At 43.9% G+C, this 27,438-nt stretch overlaps 1 protein-coding gene across 1 annotated transcript in view; it reads left to right on the top strand.

Moving 5' to 3' along the window:
- The first annotated feature begins 253 nt into the window (after positions 1-253).
- The window catches only part of LOC129702328 (transcriptional regulator Kaiso-like), a 62,012-nt gene continuing 34,827 nt past the window's right edge, over positions 254-27,438 (top strand). Inside the window, exon 1 of the mRNA XM_055644068.1 lies at positions 254-385. The gene's annotated coding sequence lies outside the window, so the exon portion shown is untranslated. The remainder of the gene's footprint in view (positions 386-27,438) is intronic.

The raw sequence follows: 27,438 nt of genomic DNA on the forward strand, positions 1-27,438 counted from the left end.
CTCGGAGTGCGGTTTCAGAGCCCTCTGCTGGCTGGGAGGACGGCGGCAGCGCCCCCTACAGGCTGGAAGGACGGCGGCAGCAAAGATCATAAAGCGGAGCTCCGCGCTATGATCTTTGGCAGCAGCAGCAGCGCCCCCTGCAGGCTGGGAGGACGGCAGCAGCGCCCCCTGCAGGCTGGGAGTACGGTAGCAGCGCCCCCTGCAGGCTGGGAGGACGGCAGCAGCGCCCCCTGCAGGCTGGGAGGACGGCAGCAGCGCCCCCTGCAGGCTGGGAGGACGGCAGCAGCGCCCCCTGCAGGCTGGGAGGACGGCGCGGCCGACGAGCACGGGGGCCCTTTCTTCTTTTCCTTTCTTCTGCTCGCTTGTTAAAGGCCCGCGAGGAACCGTAAGTAGAGCCAGAGAGAGGGGAGAGCGAAACAAAATGCCCGCGACTCCCCGCTGCTTCTGTGTCAGATGCGAGCGGGTGCAGGGAGAGCCGAGGCGGGCGGCGGGTAATGGAGGGAAGAGGGATGGAGGGAAGATGGGAGGGGAGAGGGAGGGGAGGCGGACGGTCGACGCGGCGCTGCCCCCTGCCCTGAACCAGGAAGAGGGAAGCCTGTCACCCCCGCCACCACCGGCCCCTTGGCGTTTAATATAAACATTTACTTGAGGTACTTGGTTCCAGGAACTCTCAGGGCGGGAACTGCATCTTCGGTGGCCATGCCCCCTCCTCCCTCCCTCCCTCCCTTGTGTAGGTTTGGGGACCAGGTGTCGATGATCCAGGTGCCAGATGTTGGTGATCCTGGCGCCAGATCTCGGTGATCCAGGCATCAGAGGTCAGTGATCCCAGCGCCAGAGGTTTATGATCCAGCCTGATGTTGGTGAATCCAGACCAGATCTTGGTGATCCAGCCGCCAAGATGTTGGTGATCCAGCCACCTAATGTTGGTGTCCAGATACCTGAAGAAAGTTCAGCCAGAAGATGATCCAACCACCAGTGCTGGTGTTCCAGCCCTCAGATGTTGCTGATCCAGCCATCAGATGCTGGTGATCCAGCTAGAGGTCTGTAATGTGCAGCCACAGTTTCCTCTCTGTGCATCATGCACATCAGGGGAGTGTTTTGGAGCTTCCTGGGCTTTGCACTGTCCTCTGGAGGGTTTAAATCTCTGGTCCTCCAATGATTCAGTGATATTTTATTGTCACATGTACCTAGGTACAGTGAAATGCTTTGATTTGCATACTACTCGGTTATAAACGTGTAGCAGACCTCACCTCGGCAGTACACAAGTGTTGCCACGTTTTGGCACATACGAAGTCACAAAGTTAAAACTGGCTGTTTAAGAAAGAACTGCAGATGCTGTAAAAATTGAAGGTAGACAAAAATACTGGAGAAATTCAGCGGGTGAGGCAGCATCTATGGAGAGAAGGAATAGGCGACTTTTTGGGTCGCCTATTTCTTCTCTCCATAGATGCTGCCTCACTCGCTGAGTTTCTCCAGCATTTTTGTCTACCTGCTAAAGGGTGGTGGAGGCAGGTTCTCTGGATGCTTTCAAGTGAGAGCTAGATAAGGCTCTCAAAAATAGCAGGGTCAGGGGATATGGGGAGAAGGCAGGAATGGGGTACTGATTGGGGATGATCAGCCATGATCACATTGAATGGCGGTGCTGGCTCGAAGGGCCAAATGGCCTACTCCTGCACCTATTGTCTATTGTCTAAAACTGGCAATCACTTTTGTGTTCTTCTCTTGATTGTACAGTTTTCAGTGTTTTCCTTTGCAAGTTGGTTTCTTTTAATATATATTTTCAGTGCACTTTAACACATCATCCTTTCATAGTTAGTGAAATGTCATCTTCAGTTGCAGATTTGAATCCCATCTCGAGTTTGTCTAACATGTCCTCAGTGCCCCAGCAAAGTCCCAATTCTGTTTGGGGAAACACTGGAGGAACTCAGTGGGTCAGGCAGCATTAGGCGAGAGAAAAGGCAGTGACATTTTGGGTCAGGACCCTTCTACAGCAATTTTTAGGAATGGTCGACTGCTGAATTTGTATGATTTTTGTAAATGCAACCTTTGAGGAAAGTGTTCTAACAGGGACATTTAAAATATGTAATTTTTATCTTGGTCATTTAAATTGGAACACTTTTTGTTTTAAACTGTATAACTACCAGTGGGATACCACAACAAAAATGGCATGGCGGTGGATAAACAAATGGGGCCATGCTTTTGCAAGAATTTTCCAGTCTGATTTTAACAGCACTGTTATTTTCACACAAAGCATACGTCCCAGTTGTAATTGTAAAGCTGGCCACCTCTTCTTGCGGATAGTGTGCACAGCCTACAGTTGTAGGACAACTTGTTTTATTTGATCTTATTTGATTGTGCACGCCAGGTTTATTGTTTTGTCGAAACAGGGCGGACCATGTGAAGGTCGCAATCTCCCACCCCGCTGGCCATCTCAATCCCTCTGCACTCACCTCCATCCAAAAGGCAGTCTATTTTAAATAATGTAATTCTCTGGAGCATGTACTGTTCATGCAGTAGGGAGCCAGAGATTTTTAGTTTGCTTGTATACATCTAACCTAAATTAAGAGGAGTGATTGATGTGTTAGTATAAAAATTCTATTTATCAATGTTGGTAAATAGGTTAAAGGTGCAGGAATCTGCTAGTTCAGCCCCGACAAAGGAAAGATCTTTGATGGTAGGGCTGAGTATCTTAGTAATTATTTTAATGTGCAAAAGTAAAATGGACTCTAAATGGAGCATTGTAAATATTTTCTTAAGTCATGCAATATGGATGAGTCCAATTGCATAAACGACCTTCTACCAGATTCAGCAAACACCATCTCAGTTAAGTCTGACAACTTTTGTCCTACTAGTGCTTTTTCAAAGCCTGCCTCATGTGATTTTATTGCTTAGATCTTGTTCCTTATTATCAGAATAATGGAAACATTTGTGTTGGAAGGAACTGCAGACTCCTTAACCTGAAGAAAGATCTTGATCCAAAATATCACCCAATGCTTCTCTCCAGAGATCCCTGTCCCGCTGAGTTACTCCAGCATTTTGTGTTGTTATCTTTTATGGAAATAATTGGTCATTATTATGCAGATTAACTGGAGACACAAGGAATTGCAAATGCTGAAATCTTGTGGAAAATGCAAAGGCTGGAGTAACTCAGCGGGTCAGGCAGCTCTCTGGAGGCAATAGATATGAGACATATTTGGTTGGGACCCATCTTCAAACTCAAAGATGGATCTTCTGAAGAAGGGCCCTGACCCAAAACATCACCTGTCCATTCCCTTCAGGGATGCTGCATGACTTACTGAGTTACTTTGTGTTCTGATGCATACCGTATTTACTGGCGTCGAAGACACTATTTCTTACCCTAAAATAAGGCCCGAAAAATTACCTGCATCTTGGAGGCTGAAGGTTGTTAGGTTGTTCATAGGCCTAGAGGAAGCGTTTCGATACTATCTGGCGAGTGGGTTTTAAAATTGTGGAACCGTGTTAAGACTGAAATTATCGTCAAAGCATTTAAAAAATGTGGCATCAGCAACGCGTAAAGGGCCTGTCCCACTTTCACGACCTAATTCATGACCTCTGCCGCGTTTGCCCTTGACTCATACTCGCAGCATGGTCGTTACGAGGTCGTAGCTGGCCGTGATGCTAGTCGTAGGTACTCGTGGCATCAAGTAGGTCGGGGCGTTTTTTCTAGCATGATGAAAAATGTACGCGAGTAAGAAAGGTCATGAATTAGGTCGTGAAAGTGGGACAGGCCATTTAGATGGCTCAGAAGAAGACATTCTATTTGATGATAGTGATATTTCGAACAGCAGTGATAACCCTGATGAATTATCATGTTTTCAAGATTCGGATGATAGTGGTGAATTTGTCGGGTTTGAAGATCAGGATGTTTTATCGTTTTTGTAACCTTTGTTTCGTGCGCAATAAAATGTTATTTTATTCCAAACGCTGTGTATTTTTTTATTACCAGTAAATACATTATCTTTGTTTTTTACGAAAACAATATGCAATGCAAAACAATACGCAATGCAAATGGCTGCCACCACGGGGAATGTTTTTTTCCCCCAAATTTATCAACTCAAAATAGGGGTGCGTCTTTGTCGCCGGGAAATACGGTATTAGCTGCCTTGGTATTTAGCATCATTAACCTGTGATAGATTTCTGCAGCTTCCCATACCTCCCACTCCTTTTTTGCATTTTGTACTTTTACAAAATACTGCAGAAGCTGGAATTTCTGAAAGAAATCAGAAAATACTAGAAAATGCCAGTCAGACAGCATCTCAATCAGTGACATTTCTAGCGATGAAGGGTCCCAAGCTGAAACTTCATCGATCCATGATCTCTTGAGATGTTGCCAGACCTGCTGAGTTACCACACCATTTTATGTCTTCTAAACCAGCCTCTGCAGTTCCTTGCAATTACATTTTAACATTTCACGTTGGAGATCTTTCCAATGTTTAAAAGAAGGAGAAAGGAAGGAAAGAACAATAGGGAAAGTCTGCGATAAGGTGAAAGACATAAATATTAAATGACAAGAAGGACAATAATACAGGGTGAAAGGAAATTGTGCCAAGAATGGACCAATTGCATATGCTCAATATTTCTGTGAAATTGCTCGAAATCTGATTGCTGATCATCAGAAAATTGTTGAATGACATTGAGTCCTAAAGTCAGTTATCTGCCCAGATGAAATGCAGTCATTGAGGTTTGTGGAGGAAGTCAAGGTTAGAAAGGTGGGAGTGATGCTGAGACGGAGAATTGACGTGACGTGGAGCTGAAAGCTCAGGGTCAGTTGTACGGATGAAGCAGAGATACTTTGTGAAGCAGTCACCCATTTGTATTTATCTTCAAAAAATATCGGGAACAGTAAGTAGAGGACAATAAATGCTGATCTTCCAGCCCCGATACCATAAAAGGAATAAAGAAAGACATTAAAATGCACTTACTAAAATGAAAGAAGCACATGTAAATTACCTCTTCACTTGGAAAGAGTGCTTGATGCCCTGGATGGTGGGGAGGAGATGAAAGGGCAGGGGAGGTGCCTACGGCAGAGGCGTGGGAAGGGATCGGTGGAGACCGGCGACTAATCCAGCGTGTTCCGGAGGCCAGGAGCCCTGTAGAATGATAAAGGCAGAGGGAGAATGCGAGCCAAGTCGGAGGCATCGCAAGTTAGAGCTGTGGGGGGTAATGTGGAGATGTGGAATCCTGTCTTGGATCTGGGAAAATGCGGGAGACATGAGAGGAGAAGTGCCAGGAAAGGAATGGATAATGTCTTGGCCCTCTCAATCATGCTAGAGGGGAATTCACAAATGAAGAAAAATACTTTGGAAGCATGTAGTTTAAAGAAGGGTCTCGAGCAGATACATCATCTGTTCCTTTTCTTATGAGATGCTGCCTGACCTGCTGAGTTACACCAGCATTTTGTGTCTCTATCTTCAGTGTAAACCAGTATCTGCAGTTTCTTCCCACATACATAGTTTGTGTTCAGCCTCAGTGTAATCTACTGTTATTGCACTACTGTTCTTGCACTCTTTTCTTGGGTACCATTGTGCGTATACATAGTAAGATTTTGCTGAATCTTATGCAAACAAAGAATTTCAGTGCATCTAGATACACATGACAATGAAGTACCATTGAACCAGTGCATGGAAGCTGCATTGTTCAGAACAGATGCAAGGAGTTGTGGAAACAGACTAGTTTTTTTTAAAGGTAGACAAAAATGCTGGAGAAACTCAGCGGGTGAGGCAGCATCTATGGAGCGAAGGAATAGGTGACGTTTCGGGTCGAGACCCTTCTTCAGACTGATTGTCTTAACGATAGACACAAATTGTTGGAGTAACTCAGCGGGTCAGTCAGCATTCCTGGAGAAAACGTATAGGCGACGTTTTGTGTCGGAACATTTCTTCATACTAGTTTTCTTCGTCTGATGGTTGAGTTTCAATATATGCCAAATTACTAATTGGAAATCCATTAATCTTTTGAAATGTTGCAAAAGTTAAGCCTGATGAGTTTTTTTTTCTACAGTGGATCTACTGGTATATTTCTTGCTCTACATCGCTGTACAGGGATGCAGTCAGGAAAGTATTGATGTACAGTGATCATGGGGGAATGGGTAAAGGACAAAAGAGACATTGCTGAATGGTGTAAGGGAGGCAGCTCTGCTTACATTTTTGCAATCTTGTTGGGCAAGGTTTATCAGTACAACAAGGAAATACCAGAGTACAACCAAGGCCTGGAAATGTTTTTTTTCTGTAGCTAAGAATTTCCATTTATTTGCCATTTTGTTGTTTGTCGTACAGTTGACATTCCCGCGACTGAATCCTGATGTTCAATCTTCCATTTCAATAGCAATGTAGCTTAAAGATTTTGACCTTTTCCTTTTGCAAGATGGAGGCATAGTATTTTAAAACCCACGATCATGTTGTGTTTACTGTTACGAGCAGCTGGCGGTTTTATTAATCACATGTGACCATTGTTCTGGCGTTGCTGTCGTGTTAACACCTGGGAAAAACGGACGGGTAAGAATAGATCTGTACCTCCTGTGTATTTGTGCTGTTTACTCGTACTTTAAAAGTTGATCCTTTGTCTTTCTGGAATGAGCAATTCGTTCCTGAGGCTTGACTCCTGCAGCAGTGAACAATTGGAATTAAAATCCGCACTGTGGTATGCCAGGCTTGCTTCTGAACTAGGCCCCCATTCGGCTGCTACTTGGATCAACTGACAGCAGAAATGTGTTGCACCATGGTGATCAAAGCAACCCCTGCCTTTGCATCAATTCCCACACAATTTCTGATTGCAATATTTAAAAAGCTTTTCACTGTAACTCGGTATACGTGACAATAAACTAAACTAAAGTAAAACTAAACTAAACTAAATATGAAGGGAGGAACTGCAGATGCAGGTTTAAACCGAAGACAGACACAAAAGGCTGGGGAAACTCAGGGGGTCAGGCTGTATCTCTGCAGAAAAGGAATAGGTGACGTTTTGAGTCCTTTTCTCCAGAGATGCAGCCTGACCCACTGAGTTAAACTAAATATGGTCTGCATGTTTGCCTCATGTTCTGGCAGTGTGGTGCTTCGAGGAGTATTATTTGGATTCAGACCAGTTCTAATATTAGGTTTAGGTTTATTATTGTCATGTGTACCGAGGAACATTGAAAAGCTTTGCTTAAATACAATTGCGTCAAATTCAAGTACAATAGGTAGGTAGAGCAAAGGGGAAGATACAGAGGGCAGAACATATTCCTCGCATCAGTTCCATCGACAAAGTCCAATGTCTGCAATGGGGTAGAGGTGCTGCTCCAGCACTACTCCAGCTTCCTCCCTCGCACCACGACCTCGCACCACCCGGCGTGGCTTTAATGGCCGTGGGACAATCGCCATCGCCAGCCGGGGGCTTTGACTTTGACTCTGACATCGGGGGGGGAGAGTGCAGTGGAGAGATAAGTTTATTAGGCCTTCCATCACAGCGATGTGATGGATGTTTATGTAAATTATGTTGTGTCTTGGGTCTATGTGTTTGTAATGTATGGCTGCAGAAACGGCATTTCGTTTGGACCTCAAGGGGTCCAAATGACAATTAAATGTATCTTGTATCTTGTATCTTGCTTATGGAAGGACCATTCAGAAGTCTGATCACGGAGGGGAAGAAGGTGTTCCTGTTCCTTAATGTTCCACGTACATTCACTGGTATAACAGTGCAGCTGCACGAGATGTTTATGTACGATTTTTGCTCATTGAACTGGTGGAAAGCAATATTCTGTCGTACTGCTCATTGACGCCTTTTACAGTCGGCGGGACATCAACCACCTCAACCTTTCCACTCCCCTTACTTACTCTCAGCGCTCCCCTCCCCCCCCCCGAACGTACAGCCCTCCGCTCACTCTGCAGCAACCCCGACTTGATAATCAAACCCGCCGACAAGGGTGGTGCCATGGTAGTCTGGCGCGCCAACCTCTACCGGGCTGAGGCCAGGCGACAACTCTCCTACTTATCCTTGAACCATGATCCCACAGATGAGAACCAGACCTTAATATCACACACCATTTCTGATGTCATTACTTCTGGCTCTCTGCCCTCCAAAGCCTCCAACCTTATCATTCCCCCGCCCCGCATGGGCCGATTTTATCTTCTCCCCAAAATCCACAAAAAGAACTGCCCTGGCAGACCCATTGTTTCTGCTTGTTCGTGTCCCACTGAATTAATTTCCACATACCTCGACTCCATCCTATCCCCCCCCGTCCAATCCCTCCCTACCTGTGTCCAAGCCACCTCACACGCTCTTCGTCTCTTCAATGACTTCCGTTTTCCAGGCCTTCACTCCCTCATCTTTACTAAGGATGTCCAGTCACTCTACACCTCCATCCCCCATCAGGAAGATCTGAACGCCCTCTGTTTCTTCCTCAACCGCAGAACCAGCCAATTTCCCTCTACTAACATTCTCCTCCTCCTATCTGTGTACTGCCCACTCCCCTGACATCAATCTGAAGAAGGGTCTCGACCCAAAATGTCACCCATTCCTTCTCTCCAGAGATGCTGCCTGGCCCGCTGAGTTACTCCAGCATTTTTTGTCTATCCTTTTACAGTCAATGCAGTAAGATCAATCTTTGCCCAATGAATAGTTGAATCTGTGATTTTACTGAAGGTTAAGTGACATTATTGGGTGTATAAAAAACCTTGAGATCAGCTGATTGGTCCTCCCACCTGTCAATCACCGCAATTAAGGTAACAACCCTTCCGGGGTGGGGCAGGACTATAAAACCACAGATGCCTGGACGTGAGTCAGTCACTCTGCAAGATCGCAAGGGAGAGACCACGGCCGTCATTCTATGCTGTGAATCAACTGAACTGTGAGTCTGCAATGTACTTGCAATAACTTATTTGTTAGCCTTTAATGACAATGCCATGAGATGTTTGGCCTGCTGCCCTGCCTGTGCTTGAAAGTGAAATGCTTAATTGGAAATGAAATTAAATGAAATGACAATGCCATGAGTTGTTTGGCCTGCTGCCCTGCCTGTGCTTGAAACGGCAATGCTTTATTAAGTCCGACTGTGTATGGAAGGAATAAATGCTTTATTAGGTCCGACTGTGTTTGGAAGGAATAAATGCTTTATCAGGTCCGACCGTGTTTGGAAGGAATAAATGCTTTATTTGGTCTGACTGTGTTTAGTCCAAAAGTCCCGCTCATTTCGTGACTTCCGCTTAGTGGACAGGTCGTGCTGAATGCGTAATTTCCGGTGAGTGCAGGGGTCGCGCTGATTGCGTAATTTCCGGTAAGTGCAGAGGTCACGATGAATGTGGAAGTGCCGCTGACTGAGGAAGCCCCACAGTGGAGAGGCCACACTCAGCCATGTGAGTAGATTCAAGAACATTTACTGTCATATGTATGGTGTATGAGTCAGTGTGTGAGTGTGTGTGTATATGTGAGTTTAAGTGTATGTGTGTGTGTGTGTGTGAGTCCCACTTAGTCTAGTATATATTTATAATTCAAACAGTGAGAATGGCTGAAGGTCGGAAGACCAGCTGTTAGCTGCATTACTCAGGGAATAGGGAAATAGTGAGAGTCAAGACTTGAGGTAATTTGATGTGAAGTCTGCAGACCGCCAAGTTACAGTGGGATGGATCCAAATTTGTGCTGGTGTAAAGCCAACGGCAGCAATGAATTTTGTTTACAGCACTGCCAACTTGGAATACAGTGACTTGCATTAGCAATGCGCTGCACATTATGCCAGAAAAGGTTTGGCACATCTCATGAGGAGGCAAGCTGATGCAGCCAGCGGGGAAAAGGATGAGAGTTAGAGATGTGGGGGGGGGGGGTGTGAGTGAGGAGATCAAAGGCATAGCTGCGGAGGTAGGATTTGAGTGAGATTTGGGAAGGTGAGGGGAGCGTGTAGGATAGGCCTTGTCTTTGGAGAAAGCAGGTGGAACATGGTTGGTGGAAGGATTTGAAGTGAAAGACAACGATGCAGTACAAGGAACCAGTGGGTGTTGCCAAGCACACAGTCTGGGGGTTTGGATGGATGGGATACGGGGTTGGAAGTTAGAACCTATGATTAGAAATGCTGGATTTTAACAGGAATGGCACAGACATTGATTTTATTTTGAAGTCTCGTCACGAGACTATGTGAAGAACCCGCCAGCCCGCATGCGCATCAATATGTCGTTGCATGGCGCGAAATACGGATGCATTTTTGGAAATGCTCTGTCAGAACTTTAGCAGTGAAGGTAAGATTTTTTCGCAGGGACGGTGCTTCTTGTTTCAACGTTGGTATTGATTTCCAAAAATGGACAAACCAAGAAACAAGAAGCAATGTGCCGCCGAAAATTCAGCGGGGAACGACGGCAACGAGCGAGATCGGTGGCCGTTGCTATCGAGCTCGGAGATGCTGACAGGCGCGGCCTGCACAGCAACCTCCGCGAAAGATCCGAAAAGGAGCAGCTGGATGACCTCGGGCTCGGAGACGCTGGCAGGGCGCCCTCCACAAAAATTCTTAAAGGGAACAGCTTGTCGACCCCAGGCTCGGGGAAGACCTAGTCGAAACTGGCTGTCCAAAAGGGCAATACTGTCCAGTGAGGCACTGCCTCAACATCTAAGATTGATGTTATCAGTCGACTCACAAGACTGGGGATAACTGAGTGAGAGGCTGGTGATGGGGATGTGCACTGCACTCGTGTGACTGAGACAGGCAGTTCAATTCAGATGTCTGAGGATATCTCCCACTCAGAGGCTGGGAGATTTGAGGCTTCCCTCAACAAGTGATTAATACCTTTCAGCTCACGACTAAAAAAGACCTGCCGGCACACGGGAACAAAATTTGCCATCCCCTCGAGGATAGGTGAACCAGTAGAGGCAGAACTGGCAAGTAGCAGTATATACTTGACTTCACACCAGCTGAATGAGGAGAATTGATCAACCATGATCATCCACGAATGCCCTTGCAGGCTGCACCGCCATTCAATATGATCATGGCTGATCTATTTTCAACTTTCATGTTAACCCGGACAATGCCTTCTCTCCATACGCCCTGATACCCTTAGACCACAAGGTACCACATCTAATGTCCCTCTTAACATATGAGCCTACACAAACTGGCCTCAACTACCCTTCAGTGGCAGAGAGGGATTTTGGTGTTGAGATTCACCACTCTCTCTGAATTGCAGGAAGACTCCTTAGATGCTCTGAAGATATCATCCCGCTCAGAGTGGCTGGGACTAGAGGCTGAGGAGCTTCAGGCCTCAACAACTAAGTGATTAAGGCCTTTCAGCTTCACAGACTAAAAATGGAGGCAGCCTGTGCCATTCACTCAGTCTCAACAAAATTTGCCATCCCCTCGAGGATAGGTGAACCAGTAGAGGCAGAACTGGCAAGTAGCAGTATATACTTGACTTCACACCAGCTGAATGAGGAGAATTGATCAGCCATGATCATATTGAATGGCGGTGCAGGCTCGAAGGGCCGAATGGCCTACTCCTGCACCTATTTTCTATGTTTCTATGTTAACATGCAGGACAATGCTGGAAAGTATGTTAGTCCTGATACTGCCAGACTTGTGAGGTACCAAAGGGGTACCAAATGTCACCATCTGGGACATTCTGAATGGCTACACAAAGTCAAAAGACCTAAAACTCCAGCGAGTTCAGAGAGCTCTCACAAGAGGGATTTTGGTGTTGAGAGGTCGGTGGATGGAACACAATTGTCTGAATTGCAGCAAGACGCCTTAGCACTGTTCTGTAAGGATATCATCCCTACCAAGTTAGTGGCTGAGACGACTATACCGAGGCTGGTTGGAGCACCAGGCCTACACAACTAAGACAGAGCCAGAGGCCTTTCTTAGGCGAAGGTTCACAGCACTTACCATGGAGGCAGCGTGTGCCATTCACTCAGTCTCAACACCAGCAGGCCTCAATGTCAGAACGAGAGGGAAGGGACAGCACAAAAATGAGTGTCAGCAGATGCTATCGAGCGACCACCTAATCCCGTTGAGGTAGGTGAGTATTATTCCTACAGCTGCATGAAATGTACGGAGGATATTCAAGTCAGAGGTATATTGAGGCTGTTCAAAAGTAAGTGAGAAAAGATAACCACTGGCCCTTTCATTTTACAATCCATAAATGGCTATAAGTCTGATGTTCTGTCTGACCGGTTTCGTCCACGGCAAGAAAAGCCCAATTTCCCATGCAAATAGTCTAAAGAAGAATATCCGAGTAGAGGAAGTGAAATTACACAAAAGGGTATGATTGAGGATACTGTCCATGGACAAGATGAATATATTTCCAATATCTTCTCAAGGTCTAAGGAAGATGGGGTATACCGAATCATTCTTGATTTGGCTAGTCTAAACATGGGCTTGGAATATAACCGTTTTAGAATGGATATTTTCATTCAACAAAACTGCTAATTATTGAGGATTGCTTTATGGCCTCAATCAATCTCGAAGATGCATTCTTTCCGGTACCAATACATGAGAGTCACAGGAAATAGTTGACACGCTCATTGTAGGAAAGACGATATAAGACAGAGGTAGCTGTTTTGGCAACCTAGACACTCCTAGAAGATCTAGGATTTGTTATTCATCCAGGAAAGTTCGCCCACAGCTTGAGCCAACCGCAACCCGGGTTCGATTGCATATCTAGAGTTGCTTGTCATAAGTCTCCGGGATCTCCATGCTTTCAGATATGTCCCGTGTGACCCTACCCGGTACAGATAAGCTGAAACAGAATATTGTAGATGCAACTGCAAACAGGCCCCATTATTTAACCTGAATGAGAAGTCCCACTATAGCGACAGGTACAGTGAGGGTGAGACGTCAGCAAGCTGGTCAGCTGCAACTTCCCAGCTACACAATATGGGGCCATGCATTATAGAGAGCCTGGATCGTGAGATGGTTCTTGCCCTACAATTGAATAAGGGACATGCTGATAGATGGATGAGGCTGATGACAGTCGATATCCAAATTCCAGTGGGGGATTGAGCACACACGAGGATACAGGTTTCATTGTACCTAGTAAGCCCACAATAGCACTTCAAAGTGAGGGCTGGGGTGTAACTGACACTGGGGTGTAACAATGCTAGTTGTGATGGTAGGTGGAATGAGGATGAGTTGAGACATGGCCATAAATATGGCATCAACTATTTGGAAATGCTAGCAGCATTCCATGCATCGAGAGCATATTGTGGGAATGACCATGCAATGCAAATCAGGCTACATTTGGACACACAACAGCAATAACCGTATGGGTAGCTGTGAGTCTCAAACATGTGATGCACTAGCAAAGTCCATTTGAGAGGAGAATATGGGTGTCAACTGCACACCGGCCATGTAGGTACAAAATTGAAGCAGACACCAGGTCAAGAAATTGCCTCATTCTGCCTTATCGGAAGATGCCTCCAAAAGATAATTCAAGACAAGGCAACAGGAATTATAGTAGTGCCAAATGGGCCTACTCAACCATGGTTTCCATTGTTAAAAGGACTGCTGAAAGAAGCTCCTATATTCGCTCACAGACACGAACCGTTGTTAGTTCAACCTATCACTCGTGCACCGCATCCACTGCGTGATCGTATTGATTTATTAATTTACAGGATTAAAAGCGACCCCTCGAGCTTATAGGGCTATCCAGCAGGACAGTTGACGTGATCACTGCAGCTTGGTGAGATGGCATAAGAAAGCAGTATGCGACCGACATAAAAACAGGGGGAAGGTTTTGTGAGGATACATATGTGATCCACTTTAAAGCGGAAGTAGCAGATGTTTGGGGGTTTCTTTCAGTTTGGTTTCAGTTTGGTTTTATGAGAAGCAACTAAGTTACAGCGCAATTAACACTGCTCACAGTGCCTTATCATTGTATCGAGTGCTTGGAATGGGACATCAAACGATTGGCTCTCACCCACTGGTGACAAAGTTTATGAAAGGTGTCTTTAATATGAACCCTCTAAAGCCTAGGTACAAAGAAGTGTGGAATGTCAAATCAGTATTTTATTTTTCTACACAAATTGGCACCAGCTGCATCTCTAACGTTGGAGCAGCTCACTCATAAGTTAGTTATGCTTATGGCACTTACTTCAGCCCGAAGAGCTCAGTCTTTATGCAAACTCCGTCTGGATAACTCAGTCCTATCTGACAAGAGGCCATTACGAAGCTTTTCAAAAAGGGGGGTGGCATGACAGGGTATTACCCCAATTTTTTTGTGAAATAATGTGCCGCTTAAGGGCCCTGGAAGCTCAGGGGTTTTAGATGCTCTCTGGTGCATTCTGAACCTTATTTTGGAGAATTTTAGCACCAAATGTATAACCAATATTTGAGAAATTAACAGGAATCTGAGAGGTAGCTATTTCACACAAAGGGTTATGGTTGTATGGAACGAGCTGCCAGAGGAGGTAGTTAAGGCTGGGACTATCCTAATGTTTAAGAGACATTTGTACACGTACATGGATAGGACAGGTTTTAGATGGATATGGGCCAAACGCGTGTGAGTGGGACTAGTGTAGATGGGACATGTTGGTCGGTGTAGGCAAGTTGGGCTGAAGGGCCTGTTTCCACATTGCATCACTCTATGACTGAAAAGTTAAGACGAAAAATGCATGTAGATAAGTAGAATAGCTTTGAAAGAGGAGTGAAATGTAAAGGCAGAGAGAGGTTTATGGGTGGAAAGGAACATAGGAAGGGAGGGAGGAGGGTGGGCTTGGGCAGATGGGTGAAGAGAAAATACACACAAAGTGCTGGCGTAACTCAGTGGGTCAGGCAGCATCTCTGGAGAATATGGATAGGTGACGTTTCACAGAGTGCTGGAGTAACTCAGTGGGTCAGGCAGCATCTCTGGAGAATATGGATAGGTGACGTTTCACAGAGTGCTGGAGTAACTCAGTGGGTCAGGCAGCATCTCTGGAGAAAAGTTATAGATGATATTTTGGGTCAAGATCCATCTTCAGTAATATTCATGACGGGACATGTAAAGACATTCCTGAATGTTACCCAAACCATCGTGAGCTACTTTGTGACGGTGCTTGCCCTCTCTTATAAAGTCTCTGCTGCCTTCGATGATGCAGGACAGGACACGAGCTTTGGGTCACGGTGTGAAGCTGTTGCAGTTTGTCCCAGCCTGGTAAAAGCCAGGATGGAGTGGATGTGGAGAGGATGTTTCCACTAGTCTAGGACCAGTGGCCACAGCCTCAGAATTAAAAGATATTCCTTTAGGAAGGAGATGAGCAGGAATGTCTTAACTCATAGGGTGGTGAACTGTGGAATTCATTGCCACAGACAGCTGTGGAGGCAAAGCCAATGGACATTTTTCAGGAGGAGATTGATAGATTCTTGATTGATACTAGTGTCAGAGGTAACGAGGAGAAGGCAGGAGAATGGGTTTGAGAGGGAAAGATAGATGGAGTCAGAGAGCGATACAGTGTGGAAACAGACCCTTCGGCCCAGCATGTCCCATCTACACTAGTATCACATGCCCACGTTTGATCCATATCCCTCCAAACCCGTCCTATCCATGTACCTATCCAACTGTTTCTTAAACATTGCGATAGTCCCTGCCTCAACTACCTCCTCTGGCAGCTTGTTCCATACACCTACCACCCTTTATGTGAAAAAGATACCCCTCAGAGTAGGGGAATCGAGAACTATAGAACATAGGTTCAAGGTGACGGGGAAAAGATTTAATAAGAATCCGAGGGGTAACTTTTGGATTCGCAGGCACGGTTGGGTACAAGTTGGAGCTGGCAGCATACCCACCAGATCGGAGATTGTGGGTTGTTAATTATGTAAAAAAGTACATTGAGGTTACCAAAAACCTACGAGTTGAAAGAAAAGCTTGATTCATAGTTATAGAACGTCTCCCAAGAGAGTGTCGGTGCAGACTATTTCAAGATGGATAGAGTGTATGCTGTTGAAAGCAGGAGTGAATACAGATATTTTCAAATCACTACCAGGGCTGCAGCCACGTTGGCAGCCAATAGAATGGATGTTCCTCTTGATCACATTCTTGCAACAGCAGGATGGTCTGATTAATGCGCCTTTCAGAGTTTTATAATAAACCGCTTAACAGGTCTGGACGATTGCAGATAGAATTCTGGACAGTGCTACATGAGCTGTTTGTCTGTAACTCCAAGGTAAATGGGATTGCGGTCCTGTTAAGGGCGATGTACATGTATGTAAAGTTAGCATCATGTGTTAATGGCCTATGTCTTTTCTACCATTTAGTGTGTTCACATACAGATTGGTTTACTGCATTAAACCACAGAGCTCAAAGGCTTCACGTAGTATCGTGACGAGACTTTGAAATAAAATAGAAAGATTAAACGAGAACTTACCGTTAGACATTTGATCTTTATTTTATGAGAAGTTGCAGTGAGAGACTACGTGCCCTCCACTCCCAATCCCGAATCTCATACATTTCATTTGGCAAGTCAAGGGTTATTAATCTTTCTATAGCTTGAATCTGGTTCAGGTGGACTGTGGTTTCAATACAGTGGCTCTGAAGATTGATCCGCATGCGGACTGGTGGGTTCTTCATGTAGTCACGTAGTCTCTCACTCCAACTTCTCATAAAATAAAGATCAAACTTTAAACGGTAAGTTCTCGTTTAATCTTTCTATTTTTAGCATAACTGTAATTTTGAAGAGAAGCAAATGAAGAAACATAGAAACATAGAAAATAGGTGCAGGAGTAGGCCATTCGGCTCTTCGAGCCTGCACCGCCATTCAATATGATCATGGCTGATCATCCAACTCAGTATCCTGTACCTGCCTTCTCTCCATACCCCCTGATCCATTTCGCCACAAGGGCCACATCTAACTCCCTCTTAAATATAGCCAATGAACTGGCCTCAACTACCTTCTGTGGCAGAGAATTCCACAGATTCATCACTCTCTGTGTAAAAAATGATTTTCTCATCTCGGTCCTAAAAGACCCCCTTATCCTTAAACTGTGACCCCTTGTTCTGGACTTCCCCAACATTGGGAATAATCTTCCTGCATCTAGCCTGTCCAACCCCTTAAGAATTTTGTAAGTTTCTATAAGATCCCCCCCTCAATCTTCTAAATTCTAGCGAGTACAAGCTGAGTCTATCCAGTCTTTCTTCATATGAAAGTCCTGCCATCCCAGGAATCAGTCTGGTGAACCTTCTCTGTACTCCCTCTATGGCAAGAATATCTTTCCTCAGATTAGGAGACCAAAACTGTACGCAATATTCCAGGTGTGGTCTCACCCAAGACCCTGTACAACTGCAGTAGAGCCTCCCTGCTCATATACTCAAATCCTTTTGCTATGTTGCATGTTGGAGCATGGGAGCCTTAATGATGGAGTATGATGGAGCATGGGAGCCTTAATGAAAATACAAAGCAGTGGGAAGAGAACTATGAGAATGTTTAACCTGCAGTATGGGGACAATATGAATGAGGGGAAAGTGGGCAGAAGAGAATAAATCCATTGTGCAGAATGCCAAAAATGTGTAGCATAATTTAGCAAGAGAGATACAGAATTAATGTTTCGGGCCTTTATTGGTGCTAGGATAGTTAGATCTTAAATATGCATGAACAAGCAGGGGAAAAAAGGGTAAAAAGGGGGAAAGGGAAGAAAGAACAAAAGCGAAAGTCTGATAATGTGAAGGATGAAAACGTTAAATGATAAGAGGGAATGATAGGGGAGGTGTGAAAGAAAATGGTACTAGGAATAAGTCTGGAGACAGGTGTACGGATATGAAAGGTTGAGAAGTACATGGGCCAAACTCTAGCACGTGGAACTTTTGTAGATTGGGCATCTTGGTTGGCATGAGCAAGTTGGCCCTAAAGGCCTATTTTGGTGTATGACTCAATGAATCTAAGTGAACATGCAAAATAATTCTGTGAAATTACAGGAGGAACGTGAAATGAAGGCTGAAAATCTGAAGTAAAAAAACTGATCGTTTGAAATTGTTGAACAATATAGTCTTAGATGGGAACATTGGTGCAGGCAGGTTTTGGTTTGGTTAACACTGAGTTGAAAATGAATTGTCACATCTACAATTTGATGTGAAGGTCACAGTCAAAAGCTTTGTCTGCAGCTCTGGAGATGAGGGTAAATGCCATTTCTGGAAGTGAATTGTCACTACAGGGCATCGTCTAGCTGAAGTCAATGATGGACATTAGTCTAAATGTGCTGCATTTGAAGGTTTAGAGGCAGGTAGAGTTCATGCACTAATAGGAAAAAATTGAATTTTGTGGGAGAAATATTGTACCTGGTAGTACTTGCAATTATTTACTAAAAATCAAACTGCAGTTAAACATGGAGGCCAGTAACCTGCTGTATCTTCAGAAACGTCACTGTGAGAGCATCTTGCTCAGAGACATGCCAGGTGTAAAGTTTCTGTACTTGCCCATCAGGTAGTTTTTAAACTAGCCAATAAAATGATGCAAAAAACAAGCTGCTTGGGGAACTCCATAGGTCAGGCAGCATCTGTGGATGGGAATGGACAGTCAACGTTTTGGACCCTTGGTGCTCTAATGACATTTTTGATTTTCAAATAAGTATTAATTTACTGCCAAACAGCCTCTCATGCCCTGAAAACTAACATACACTTTGACTGATCAGTTTTTACACAGTTAATCAATAACCATCTCATTATTTTGCACCCAATATCTGATTTGAAATTATTTTAAATATTTTTGATTTAGTTTGTGAGCTGCTCCAGAGACATACAGTACAGAACAGGCTCTTCAACTCGGCACACCCATGCTGATCAGGATGGCCATCTATACTTGTCCCATTTGCCTGCATTTGACCATATCCCTTTATACCTTTCTTATCCATGTACCTGTCCATTTGTCTTTTAAATGTTGTTATTGTACCTGTCTCAACCACCTCCCCTGGTAGCTTCTTCCATATAGGCACTACCTTCTGGGTGAAACATTGCCCCTTAGGTTCCTATAAATCTTTCCCTTCCCACCATAAAACAATGTCCTCTGATTCTTCATTCCACAATCCTGGAGAAAAAAAATCACCATAGTATGGCTCATATGATTTTAAACACCTATGTAAGATCTTGCCTCAGTAAGCAGCAAAGTTGTAGCCTACCAATCCTTTCCCTATAACTCAGTCCTTTGAATCCTGGCCACTTCCTTGTAAATCTTTTCCCCACTCTTTCCAGCTTAATGGCATATTTCGTACAGCAGGGCGACCAAAAGTCAACTCAGTACTCCAATTGCAGCCTCACCGGCATGTTGTGTAACACTAACTTAACGTCTCAAATTCTACATTAAGTGCCCCTAACATGCCAAAAGTATTCTTCACCATCCTGTCCACATGTGATGCCACTTTCAGGGATTATGTACTTGTACTCCTAGGTCCTTAGTCCTGCAACTCCAGAGCCCTCCTTTCATTGTGAAGTACTACCCTGGTTTAACTTACCAAAATTCAAACCTTTCATTTCTATGACTTAAACTTCATTTGCCATTCCTCGGCTCACTTGCTCAGCTGATCAAAATCTTGCTGTTAATCTTGATAACTAGAGCCAGGATTTTGCCATAAATGCCATGTGCCTTTTTATGCCTTTTTTGATGATCTTACCAGGATAATGCCTTTTTCACGACCGAGTGCCTAAATCAGCCTTTTTTTTGCCCTTTTGCTAAAAGGTTGTGCTATTTTCTCTAATTGTACCATGATTACAATGACCTTTTCTATGTTAACACGTTAATATTAATGTTATTATTAACGTGTTAACATAGTATAACTTACAAGAAAACTTCCACCACCAGGGCAAAACCGGGGGCGCCACCATCAGTCATTCATTCATTCGTGCCGCTGCCCGCTGGTTCAGTTTTCTCCAAGATCTATTTAAGAAAGAACTGCAGAGGCTGGAAAAATCGAAGGTAGACAAAAAATGCTGGAGAAACAGCGGGTGAGGGAGCATCTATGGAGAGAAGAAATAGGCGACGTTTCGGGTCAAGACCCTTCTTCAGACTGATGGGGGGACGGGAAAAAGAAAGGAAGAGGCGGAGACAGTAGGACTAGAAGGAGAGCTGGGAAGGGGAGGGGGAAGAAGACAAGGGCTATCTAAAATTAGAGAAGTCAATGTTGATACTGCTGGGGTGTAGACTAGCCAAGCGAAATACCCAAGCTTGTCTCTTCACTACATTTACTGCTGGCTCCAGTCGCAAATCTGAGTTTGAGTGATTTGTGCAAGGCATTAATTAATGCTGGAATTCCACTGTGGAAATTGGAAAACAAATCTCTCAGAGGTTTTTTAGAGAATTACACAGAGGAACATAGACCAAGCATGTCATCATTATGGAAAAATTATGTAGACAGCAACTTCAACATTGTTGTGCAGAAAATTAGAGATGAAGTTGCATGCAACAAAATATGATCCCAATAGGCGAGACAGCCGATGCTGTGGGGAGATATGTTCCTAATATGGTCATCTGTACACTGGAGACGGGTCAACCATCAAAGGAGTATTTGTTGACATCGGCAGTATTGGGTCAGAAGGTATAAAACACGAGAATGCACTTCTGTTTGTGACTTAGTCTTATTCCCCAAAATGTTGCATTTCCCAAGTTTTATTCCCCAAAATGTTGCATTTGACATGCTTAGCTCAAGGACTTCATAGAATTGACAAGCACAGACGTAGCTTGTTTCCAAATGTCAATTGCCGAGGCAATGTCAAGAAAATGTTCCTCATAGCACCGTCACGTGTGCAGTTGTTCAAGTAAATGGCAACCGAGATTCCGCTACCTCCTCAGGCGTTTTGACTAGGTGGGGTGCATGGCTCTGTGGTGGACTCTACTATGCTGCAAATTTTGAAAAGATAAAATAAATTGTCAACTGTTTTGAAGAAGAAGAATCTGCTGCAGTCAGGATCGTCAGTGAAATCATGCAGAAATAGTCCCTCCACCGCGATCTTGCTTCCAATTTTGCAAACTTCCCACAAGCTACCACATCCCTTGAGAAACGTGGCGAAACATTTGTGAATAACTTGCAGGATTTCAGCAAAGTAACTGACGATATTCGTAAAGTTCCTGGCGATGTAGGTAAAGATAGAAGGAAAATGTGAGAGTGATTTTTAGCTAACAAAGATCTTGAAGAAATAGAAAACATAGCTAAAGTTCTCAAAGGTAGTTGTAATGCACAAGATATCGATATGAATATAGAGGCTGTCGCTTGTTTTGGGTATGCACCAGTGACATTAGCTGGGGTAGAAATACATTTGTCACAACTGAAGCATATTCAGTCTGACAGACGGCATAGTTTAACTCCAGATAATTGGTGTAATGCTAGTAATTATGTGCAACCAGGCAACTTTGGTCATTTAATGTAGTATACCTTTATATTATTATTTTTAACCATATTTTGATGGTGGAAATAAATGCCTTTTTATGCCTTTTTGTTTTCAATAAATGCCTTCATTGTGTCTTTTCAATAATTTTATTTTGCCTTTTTGCCTGCCTATTTTAGAGTTTTTGGTGCCTAAACATCGTGGCTCTATTGATAACCATCTTCACTGTCTATGTTACCGCCTATTTTTGTGTAATCTGCAGACGTATTAACCATGCCTTGTATGTTCTCATCCAAATTGTTGATGTAGATGACAAACAACAATGGGACCAGCCCCAGCACCCACACCCGAGGCTCAGCACTAGTCAGGGGCTTCCAGATCTGAAAGGCAACCTTCCACCGCCACTCTCTGCTTCCTACCATCAACCAACTCTGTTTCCAATTAGCTAGCTCTCCCTGGGTCCCATACAATTTAACCTTCCAGAGCATGCAGAATCTTATCAAAGGCCATGTTCAAATCCATATAAACCATGTCTGTGGTTTTGCCCACATCAACCGCTTGAAAAAATAATTCATGAGACACAGAATCCCCACCAGTAAACTTACCAACCACAAATGTTAGGCTAACTGGTGTATTGTTCCCAGGTTTTTCTTTGCAGTTCTTCTAAAATAAAGGTATAACATTAGCCACCCTCCAGTCTTCCTGTACCTTACCCGTGGATAATGATGATGCAGATATCTCAGCCAAGGCTCCTTCTCTTGCTTCCTATAGTATTCAGGGAAGGGAAAGGAACAAGGTGACTTGGGTGGTGGGATTCAATGTTAGAAATGTGTGCACATCGGTGTGGGGGGGGAGGGGGGGGGGAGTAAGGGAAAGAGAGGGGATGGTTGGGGAGTAGTACTTGAAATTGGAGAATTCAGTGTTCATAACATTGGGTTGTAAGCTACGCCAAGCAGAATATGAGATGCATTCCCCACTGGCAATGGGGGGGGGGGGGGGGGGGGCGAATTAAAATGGCAGCCAGGAGAATCAGCAGAGGGGCATTCAGGTTGGGAAAGTAGTACTAGAAACTTGGTCTTGAAAGGAGGCCACATCAGTTCGGAGAATAATGTTACATTGGGTTGTAAGTGCTACGCCAAGCATGGTAAGAGATGAGATGCATTCCCCATCACTGGCAAAATGGAAAGCACAGAGGCCAGGGATGGAAAGATCGAGATTTTATGGGTCTGCAATTTATCCCATCAGATAAAGCATAACAATAAGAATTTGACACCAAATTCACTTTCATATCTCAAATTAAAAAAGTTATGCAGCCTCGGAAAGATCTTGTTCCCTTCAGCATGCTGCCGGATTGTCAATAGCCCATTCAAGGAAAGATTAACATTTTTAAATAGTAAGTGTCCAAAGACACAAATAGTCACAATATAACATGATTTTTATATCTAATTTACATTAATTTATAGGCCAAATGGACAATTGTGTTCTTGCTGCTAAATGCCCAAAATCGGCTTTCTAGTGGGTTCAACATCGCTGGTTTAGAATGTGCAGCGCGATGGATTAGTGCCCTCATGCCGAGAAAAATACTGCGGGATATAAAAAGCCTGCAGTTGCTATAGATAACATATACAGGGTTAAATATGCCCCATTTAATGGGTAAGTTTGCTTTATAAAACCCTGGGCTGCGAGAGGTTGGGAATCAGACAGTATTTAAAAACTAAGAGATATTATCGAGGCCTATAAAACTATAATACCTTTTTGCAGCGAGTTAATGATTTACTAGGCATCTGATTACTACAGCCTAGTAAAAATGGAAAGCACAGGCGCAAAAATCGCGGACATGGCTGAGGGCAGATTCCCAATGACGATTCAGGTAGGTTTTGTAACATACCTAGATGTAGGGATCATGTTGAAGGTGGTGGGAATGTCAGAGAATGATATGTTGGATACGGAGACAAGTGGGGTGAAAGGTGAGAACCCGAGGAACTCTATTCCTGTTCCTTCTGGTAGTACTAGGAGTGAGAGCAGAACTGTGGAACACAGAGGAGGGTGCGGCCTCCATCTACAGCAGCAGGGAGGAGCCACATTGCTCCTGCTGCTGCTGTCTCCTGAATTGTCATCTTCCACAATAATATCCAAAATGGTATACTTTTTATCAAGGAGGACAGCGGTGACAGTGGTGCAGTAGCAGAGTTGCTGCCTTACAGTGTCAGAGACCCGGGTTCGATCCTGACTATGGGCGCTGTACGGAGTTTGTATGTTCTCCCTGTGACCATGTGGGTTTTCTCCGCCTGCTCCGGTTTCCTCCTACACTCCAAACACGTACAGGTTTTTAGTAAAATTAGTAAAATAGTCAATTGTCCCTAGTGTGTAGATAGTGGACATGAAGATCGCTGATCGGTGAGGACTCGGTTTCTGTGCTGTATCTCTAAAATCTGTATCCAGATTTCTGCCTGCTCCTTGGGTGTGAGCACCTTGTTAAAACTACTATATTTGATGCTCTCAACATCCCAGATAATCTTGAGTGCGTCCAGCTCCCGTTCCTTTATGAGGTCAGTCCGAAGCTGCAGCTAGACATACTTCCCTCAGGTGTAGTCACTGGGAGATTCCTTATTCTCACGCATCCTACAACAGGTGCATCCTGCCCTGACTACCATCCTGACTACAGTAACACAAAGGAGGAAAGTTAAAAAGGCCTCGCCGAATCTTACCATCACCCTCTGCTCAGCCTCCTCTCTGAAGCCTCTTGAGTCCAAATCACTGCGCTTACCCTCAATCATAGCCATTCTCAAAAATGGCTGCTTCAAATGGACTGCTCTGCAAGTGCCTGCCTTTCTTTTATCCACTGCCAAGATCTATCATTCCTGGACACTAATGGTTATTTTTCACATCTCCTGCACTCTTCCTCCTCTCAGCTCCTCAGTCTCCGTTAAAACTGTTTATGCTGTTTAAAAAAAAATCTTAAGTGTGATTGGCTGAAGAAACATATGATGGCTTGTCCTGTTCACACAAACCCTGGATCATTTGCAGAGAACTCTACACTGAAGTAGAATTATAATTTCTGCTTTAAATTTCTTTAATATCCTGTAGCAATGAAAGTCTGAGGCTATTTGTTTGTTCATCCAGGCAGTGATCTCTAGATTAAGTTAGGCAGGTTTTATGCCTTTTAAAATCTAAAATCTACTGGTTTTACATTTTATATATGGAGACTGTTTATTAAAGAACAAAGGGCATGAATCCCGATTGCCATGTTTTGTTTTGGGATACTTTATAACCATATAACCATATAACAATTACAGCACGGAAACAGGCCATCTCGGCCCTACAAGTCCGTGCCGAACAACTTTTTTTCCCTTAGTCCCACCTGCCTGCACTCATACCATAACCCTCCATTCCCTTCTCATCCATATGCCTATCCAATTTATTTTTAAATGATACCAACGAACCTGCCTTCACCACTTCCACTGGAAGCTCATTCCACACCGCTACCACTCTCTGAGTAAAGAAGTTCCCCCTCATATTACCCCTAAACTACTGTCCCTTAATTCTGAAGTCATGTCCTCTTGTTTTGAATCTTCCCTATTCTCAAAGGGAAAAGCTGATCCACATCAACTCTGTCTATCCCTCTCATCATTTTAAAGACCTCTATCAAGTCCCCCCTTAACCTTCTGCGCGCCAGAGAATAAAGACCTAACTTATTCAACCTTTCTCTGTAACTTAGTTGTTGAAACCCAGGCAACATTCTAGTAAATCTCTGTACTCTCTCTATTTTGTTGACATCCTTCCTATAATTGGGCGACCAAAATTGTACACCATACTCCAGATTTGGTCTCAGCAATGCCTTGTACAATTTTAACATTACATCCCAACTTCTATACTCAATGCTCTGATTTATAAAGGCTAGCATACCGCATTATGACCGCATATGACTGCATTATTATTTTGTCATTTAAAATTAAATCGATGATTAGGATTTATTAATACAAGTAGACTCTGGCATAAAGGAGAAATGATGAAAGGACAATCTAAAGATGGATCGAAATCTAAGGCAATGCCAACTGTCGAAGAGTCATTCTGGAAGACTTTTCCTGTGGCATGTTAAGAATGCCTATTTATTACAGATCTTTTTAAGAATCGAGCAGGAGCTCTATTGCTTAAGTTATTGTCATTTAAATAAGGGATTAAATTGAACCTGTTTCGTCACTTGCTAGAGAACCCAGAAAGCTGGGAGAGATTTGGAATTTCTCCCAGAGTCTCGATCAGTGTTCCTGGAGCACTAGTGTTAAAAACATTGCCTGAGAGTGTGTTTGAACAAAATGTTTGTTCCGCTTGCTTGCTTCCGTAGACGGTTGCAGATTCATGCAATGTGAAATGTTTTGATAGGGTTCTGTGGAAAATGAAATGGTATTGCATTGATGCAAATCTTCTTTTGAGTTTTTATACATTTACATCCACAATATCTGCTCAAATGTTAATCGTTTGGTGCGAGAAAGTAATGTTATATTTTGGAAGTCGAATTTATTCAAACTAGTGATGCTTAGTGAAGCAGCATTTACTTGGATGAATGTCCTTAAAGAGACAAATTATGTCAAATCAGATTTAACTGATTGGAGTCTTTATGGATTGAGAGGTTTAGAACACATTATACAAGTACTATTTGGGGATGCCAAATGTTCTTCATATGAAAGTCCTGACATCCCAGGAATCAGTCTGGTGAACCTTATCTGTACTCCCTCTGTGGCAAGAATGTCCTTCCTCAGATTAGGAGACCAAAACTGTACGCAATACTCCAGGTGTGGTCTCATCAAGACCCTGTAAAATTGCAGTAGAACCTCCCTGCTCCAATACTCAAATCCTTTTGCTATGAATGCTAACATACCATTCGCCTTCTTCACTGCCTGCTGCACCTGCATGCTTACTTTTAATGACTGGTGTACCATGACACCCAGATCTCGTTGCATCTCCCCCTTTCCTAATCGGGCCACCATTCAGATAATAGTCTACTTTCCTGTTTTTGCCACCAAAGTGGATAACCTCACATTTATCCACAGTATACTGCATCTGCCATGCATTTGCCCACTCACCCAGCCTATCCATGTCACCTTGCAGCCTCCTAGCATCCTCCACACAGCTAACCATGTACAGTAAAATGGAATGGTCCAGCACATTGTAGAATATAGGAACCACAGATGGTGGTTTATAAAAAAGGACTGGAGTAACTCAGCGGGTCAGGTAGCAACTCCAAAGGCCAAGGACAGGAGATGTTTTGGGTCGGGACCCTTCTTCACTCCCCAGTCGTACACTGTGCTTCCAGTTAATCACAATTGCGTACATTAGCAAGCTCATGATTGAGCGTGATTCTGTATGTTAGTGATTGGCAAAGGACCAGATTTCCAATTTTTTGTCCAGGCCCCAACTTAGTTTAGTTTAGAGATACAGCGTGGAAACAGGCCCTTCGGCCCACTGAGTTTGCACCGACCCGCAATCACCCATATCCTCTATCCTCCACACTAGGGACAATTTACAGAAGCCATTTAACCAACAAACCTGCACGGCTTTGGAATGTGGAAGGAAACAGGAGCAAATGGAGATAACCCATGCGGTCACAGGGAGAATGTACAAACTCTCTACAGACAGCACCTGTAGTCACGATTGAACCTGGGTCTCTGGCGCTGCAAGGCAGCAATTCTACCGCTATGCCACTGTGCTGTACCTTTTAAAGAACAACCACCCATATGCCTTGCAACCACACTCAGCAAAGAACCATTATCTTCAAAATACAAAGAAATGGGGAGTGATTAAAATTGATGGAACAGTCATCTATTCAGAGTTTAAAACATTATTGTTCATATTATTTTTTTTAATTGCTCACCCACTTTTTATTTTCCTGTTTATATGTTTTTATATTATCCTGACATGATTGAGAATGCTTTCATGAATTTCACCCAATATCCCAAGCAGATTTAACACAAATTCACATAATCCGAGAGTACTTTATGGCACACAAAAAATAGCTCGGCCTATTATGTCCATGCTGAAATAGTGCTACCTAACTTGATTAATAGCCTTGCAGGTTAGCTTTTCAAATATACAAGTGTTGAGTATGCCTGCATTTCAGGCAGTGAATTCTAGGTGCCTACCACTCTCTGGGGGAGAGAGATTTCGCTCTCATACTCTCTAATCCTTCTATCAA

This window comes from Leucoraja erinacea, chromosome 12 (genome assembly GCF_028641065.1).
Source record: "Leucoraja erinacea ecotype New England chromosome 12, Leri_hhj_1, whole genome shotgun sequence".
NCBI classification, from domain to species: Eukaryota; Metazoa; Chordata; class Chondrichthyes; order Rajiformes; family Rajidae; genus Leucoraja; species Leucoraja erinaceus.